Source organism: Grampus griseus (assembly GCF_964374135.1).
Source record: "Grampus griseus genome assembly, chromosome: X".
In the NCBI taxonomy this organism is placed as follows: Eukaryota; Metazoa; Chordata; class Mammalia; order Artiodactyla; family Delphinidae; genus Grampus; species Grampus griseus.
Window position 1 is genome coordinate 88,914,519 of NC_138999.1, and position 5,877 is coordinate 88,920,395.

General features: G+C 42.9%; 1 pseudogene across 1 annotated transcript; it reads left to right on the forward strand.

The window, feature by feature from the left end:
• Positions 1-1,259: 1,259 nt before the first annotated feature.
• On the forward strand, positions 1,260-4,158 carry LOC309817584 (AFG1-like ATPase; annotated as a pseudogene). Its single transcript has 3 exons — positions 1,260-1,274; positions 2,843-3,469; positions 3,663-4,158. The product of its transcript is annotated as an AFG1-like ATPase (transcript).
• Positions 4,159-5,877: the final 1,719 nt, after the last annotated feature.

Here is a 5,877-nt window from a genome sequence, read left to right on the forward strand (position 1 = left end):
TTGCTTTTAGTATTGTTTCTTTGTCTTTAATTTTTGTCAGTTTGATCACTATGTGTCTCGGCGTGTTCCTCCTTGGGTTTTTCCTGCCTGGAACTCTACGCTTCCAGGACTTGGTTGACTGTTTCCTTTCACATGTTAGGGAATTTTTCAGCTCTTATCTCTTCAAATATTTTCTTGAGTCCTTTCTCTCTCCTCCTTCTGTGACCCCTGTAACGCGCATGTTGATGTGTTTAATGTTGTCCCAGAGGTCTCTTAGGCTGTCTTCATTTCTTTTTTCTTTATTCTGTTCCACGGCTGTGATTTCCACCATTCTGTCTTCCAGGTCACTTATCCGTTCTTCTGCCTCAGTTATTCTGTTATTAATTCCTTCTAGTGTATTTTTAATTTCAGTTATTGTATTGTTCATCTCTGTTTGTTCTTTAGTTCTTCTAGGTCTTTTTCAAACATTTCTTGCATCTTCTCCATCCTTGCCTCCATTCTTTTTCCAAGATCCTGGATCACCTTCACTTTCACCATTCTGAATTCTTTTTCTTGAAGGTTTCCTATCTCCACTTCATTTAGTTCTTTTTCTGGGGTTTTATCTTGTTCCTTCATCTAGGACATAATCATTTTGTCTAACTTTCTGTGGTTGTGGTTTTCATTCTGCAGGCTGCAGGATTGTAGTACTTCTTGCTTCTTCTGTCTGCCCTCTGGTGGATGAGGCTATCTAAGAGGCTTGTGCAAGCTTCCTGATGAGTGGAACTGGTGGTGGGTAGGCAGGGCATGCTCAGTAAAACTTTAATCCACTTGTCTGCTGATGGGAGGGGTGTGTTCCCTCCATGTTGGTGTTTGGCCTGAGGCAACCCCGCACTGGAGCCTGCAAGCTGTTTGGTGGGGCTAATGGGGGCCTCCGGGAGGGTTCACACCAAAGAGTACTTCCCAGAACTGGTGCTGCCAGTGTCCTTGCCCCCACGATGAGCCAAAGCCGCCCCCCACCTCTGCAGGAGACCCTCCAACACTAGCAGGTAGGTTTGGTTCAGTCTCCTGTGGGGTCACTGCTCCTTTCCCCTGGGTCCTGGTGCGCATGAGACTTTGTGTGTGCCCTCCAAGAGTGGAGTCTCTTGTTTCCCCCAGCCCTGTGGAAGTCCTGCAATCACATCCTGCTGGCCTTCAAAGTCCGGTTCTCTGGGGATTCCTTCTCCTGTTGCCGAGCCCCCAGGTTGGGAAGCCTGACACGTGGCTCAGAACCTTCACTCCAGTGGGAGAATTTCTGTAGTATAATGGTTCTCCAGTTTGTGAGTCGCCCACCCAGCAATTATGGGATTTGATTTTTTCATGATTGTGCCTCTCCTACCATCTCATTGTGGCTTCTCCTTTGTCTTTGGATGTGGGGTATCTTTATTTGTGGGTTCCAGCGTCTTCCTCTCAATGGTTATTCAGAAGATAGTTGTGATTCCAGTACTCTGGCAAGAAGGGGTGAACACACATCCTTCTACTCCCCCATCTTGAGCCAATCTTCCATAAATGTTTAAATAATAAGCTTTAATATCAATAGTATATTTATGTTAAAATAAAACTTAATTTTCTTTCATCTGCTATGAAGACAGGGTTTCTTTGACTGTAGGTCTGCTCTTGATAAGAGATTGGGAAAGGTTTTTCTGTACCTTTTAAATAATCTGCCTAGAAAGGTGATAGTTTTTCTCTTTCCAAAATAATTTCCTGTGCTTCATGTTGTGTTTATCATGTCTTTAATTACATAAGAAAACAGTCTTCTCAGTATTAAAATAGCTACGTTTTGCTCACAACTATGTAACCTGCTGTATTTGCTTTTAAATTCTTTTATTGTCACTTTGGTTAAATAGATAATTAAGTATTGTTCCATAATGATCTGTGATCCCATTTAGTCAAATGTCCCTTTCTCTTAAACTATCTATAACCCCATGTTACTTTGGGGATCTCAAGAAGAGATAAAAAGAGCAAAAATCATTAGAAAACCTTGGTGTCTACTATTCATAGATAAGTACTCTTAAGAGGTGAGTGTATATTTGTTTTCAGAAATTTTGTTATGCAAATATAACCTGCATTTTTAAGATGAGCAATGAGATGATACCCTACATACGGTTTTGTAAACTGCTTTTTTTCTACAAACATCATATTATGGAGGTCAATTCAAGCCAATCAGTATAAGCCCACATAATAATAAAATGGCCTTAAGCACTAATGGTCAATTTAGGTATGATAATAATAAGAATGGTTAATATTATTACTGACTTCCTCTGGCCCTACAGTGTTGTAAGTGCTAAACCTATACTTGGTCATTTAATTCCCACCACGTCCTGTGAGGAGAAGCTACTGTTTCTGAACTGTAACCATCAGGGAACTGAGGCACAGTGATGGCAGTGCTAGCCAGTCACAAGATTAAGATATGAACCAGTTCTGCGTGGCAGCTGAGCCCCACACCTAACTAGTGCACACTAGTGCTTCTCATCTGATAAGACCCTCAACATTACTGTTCATCAGGGCACAGCGAAATAAAACTAACGTCCCATGGTTTTTTCTCAGTTAGCTGGGCAAAAGTTTAAACAACAGATCTTAATCAGTGTGGTTTGGAATTTGGAGACCTGTGTCCTGTTATATTGTGGAAGGGGCTCCTGCAACATTCTGTCTCCCTTCCTGTGCCTCAGGGATGTTCCCCTACTAAAGTGGATAACTTCCCTGTGCTTGGAGCAGAAAATGTTTATGTTTCTCCAGCCTTTTTAATATTTTGTATAATTTCAAGGGCAATGGGAATTTATTACAGTTAAAAATAGATAACATACAAAGGGAAATAAGATAATAATACCTCAAAGCCCACCATCTGAAGAAAAGCCCTTCTAGGCGCTTAGCGCCGAGCCGGCTGAGAGGAAGATGTGTTGGGTGCAGGGCTTGGGCTGCTGCTCTCGCCCCTTCGGTCACCGCCCCTGGAAACCCCTTTTGTAAAGCCTATACAGTTCAGACCCCCGAGAGTATGTCTCCAACTGCTGCTACAGAGGTTTATTCAAAAGCTTTAGCTGTTTGTCATGGACCACTGGACCTCTGTGACTTTCTGATCAAAGCTCGTGAGCTAAAGGACGATGAACATCACAGAAGAGTCATACAGTGTTTGCGGGAATTACATGAGGACCTTAAAGGATACAGTATAGAGGCAGAAGGCCTTTTCTTTCTAAGGTGCAGGGAAAACAATGATGATGGACGTGTTTTATGCTTATGTGGAAATGAAGAGGAAAAAACGGGTTCATTTTCATGGTTTCATGCTAGATGCTCACAAAAGAATACACCGCCTTAAACAGAGTTTGCCATAAAGGAAACCAGGACTCATGGCTAAATCATACGATCCAATAGCTCCTATAGCTGAAGAAATCAGTGAAGAAGCATGTCTCTTATGCTTTGATGAATTTCAGGTCACTGACATTGCTGATGCCATGATTCTGAAACAGCTTTTTGAAAATCTGTTCAAAAATGGAGGTCGTCGGGCTTCCCTGGTGGCGCAGTGGTTGAGAGTCCGCCTGCCAATGCAGGGGACACGGGTTCGTGCCCCAGTCCAGGAAGATCCCACATGCCGCGGAGTGGCTGGGCCTGTGAGCCATGGCCGCTGAGCCTGCGCATCCGGAGCCTGTGCTCCGCAACGGGCGAGGCCACAACAGTGAGAGGCCCGTGTACCGAAAAAAAAAAAAAAATGGGGTCGTTGTTGTGGCAACATCCAACAGGCCACCAGATGTTCTCTATTAAAATGGACCCCAAAGAGCTAACTTTGTACCATTCATAGCTGTCCTGAAGGTCTCTGAGGCAATGAGAGAGAGGAATGCATGTATGTGGGCAATGCTGTATTTCTTTCTGGAATACTGTAATATGGTCCAGCTAGATTCTGGGATAGATTATCGGAAAAGGGAACTTCCTGCTGCAGGAGAACTCTACTATCTCACAAGTGAAGCTAATGTGGAGGCTGTCATGGATAAGTTGTTTGATGAGCTGGCTCAGAAACAAAGTGATTTAACTAGACCAAGGATTCTAAAAGTGCAAGGCAGAGAGCTGCGGCTGAATAAAGCCTGTGGAACCGTTGCCGACTGCACATTTGAAGAGCTATGTGAGAGAGCTCCCATCCAGGATACCACATTACCTTTAGTCATCATGCCTCCTTAGATTCCTCTTAGTTGTGACACTTTCTCAGACTTTCCTTCTTTTTGATGACCCTGACAGTTTTGGGGAATACTCGTCAGTTATTTTGTAGACTGTCCCTCGAATGGGATTTGTCTGATGTTTTTCTCATGATTTGACTGGAATTGTGGGCTTTGGGAAGAAGACCACAGAGGTCAAGTGCTCTTTTCATCAGATCATATCAAGGGCACATATGATCAATGTGACTTAACACTGTTGATGTTAACCTTGATCACACTTGTCTGAGGTAGTGTTTGTCTCCACTGTAAAGTTACTCTTTTCCCCCTCTTTCCATAGTGAACTCTTTGGAAGGAAGTTCTTGCTGAGTTTTCATGTAGCAGCAAAGAAGAAAATCCACAACTATTTAACAAGGCTGTTAAAATACTTTCCCCTTTTCCAGCTACATATTTGTGTGAGGCTAGATTTTCTTATATGACTCAACCAAAGCAACATATAACAATAGTCTGACTGTAGAAGCAGGTATGAGAATTCCACTATCTCCTATTATGCCAGACATTAAAGAGATTTGCCCAAAGTATAAAACAATGCTACTCTTCTTACTATTTTCATTTTAGAAGTATAATTATTTTCATAAAAATGTTATTTCTGTTAATTTTATAGGTTGAATATAATGGTTTTATCATTGTTATTTTAAATAAATTAATAAATATTTTATTTAAAAAAAGCCCTTCTAATGTTTTCATCTGCATTATATTCCTCCAGAATTATACTTATGCAGGTATTATATATTTATACATGTATGCATACATTTATATATTTACATACAAATCATAAGATCTCATCTTACACTTAATTTTATAACTTATCTCACTGTAGTGGGTTGAATTGGGTGCCCCCAATATTTCGAAATCATAACACCCCCATACCTTAGTTGGAAATAGGGTCTTTGCAGATATAATTAAGTTAAAGATCTCAAGAGATGACTGGATTTAGGATGGTCCCTAAACCCAATGACTAATGTCCTTATAAAAGAAAGGAGGGAGATTTCACACACCGAGGGAAGAAGGCCATGTGAAGACAGAGGCAGAGACTGGAGTTATGCTGGCACAAACCAAGGGAAGCCAGGAGCCACCAGAAGCTGGAAGAGGAAAGGAAGAATTCTCCTCTGGGGCTTCCTTGGAGGCGCAGTGGTTGAGAGTCCGCCTGCCGATGCAGGGGACGTGGGTTCGTGCCCCGGTCCGGGAAGATCCCACATGCCGCAGAGCTGCTGGGCCCGTGAGCCATGGCCGCTGCCTGCCGACACCTTGATTTCAGATTTCCGGTCTCTAAAACTATGGGATAATGCATTTCTGTTGTTCTAAGCCACGAAGTTCCTGTTAATTAGTAACAGCAGCCCTAGGAAACAAACACACACACTAACCGTATACTCCAAATGTCATTGATTGTGAATAAACACCACTCTGTATCCTATGTTTTTGTGTGTGCCTGTGGGGATAGTAATGATAATAAAGATATATGCAAAAAATAAATATGGCGGGCTTCCCTGGTGGCGCAGTGATTGAGAGTCCGCCTGCCGATGCAGGGGACACGGGTTCGTGACCCGGTCCGGGAAGATCCCACATGCCGCGGAGTGGCTGGGCCCGTGAGCCATGGCCACTGAGCCTGCGCATCCGGAGCCTGTGCTCCGCAACGGGAGAGGCCACAGCAGTGAGAGGCCCACATACCGCAAAAAAAAAATAAATA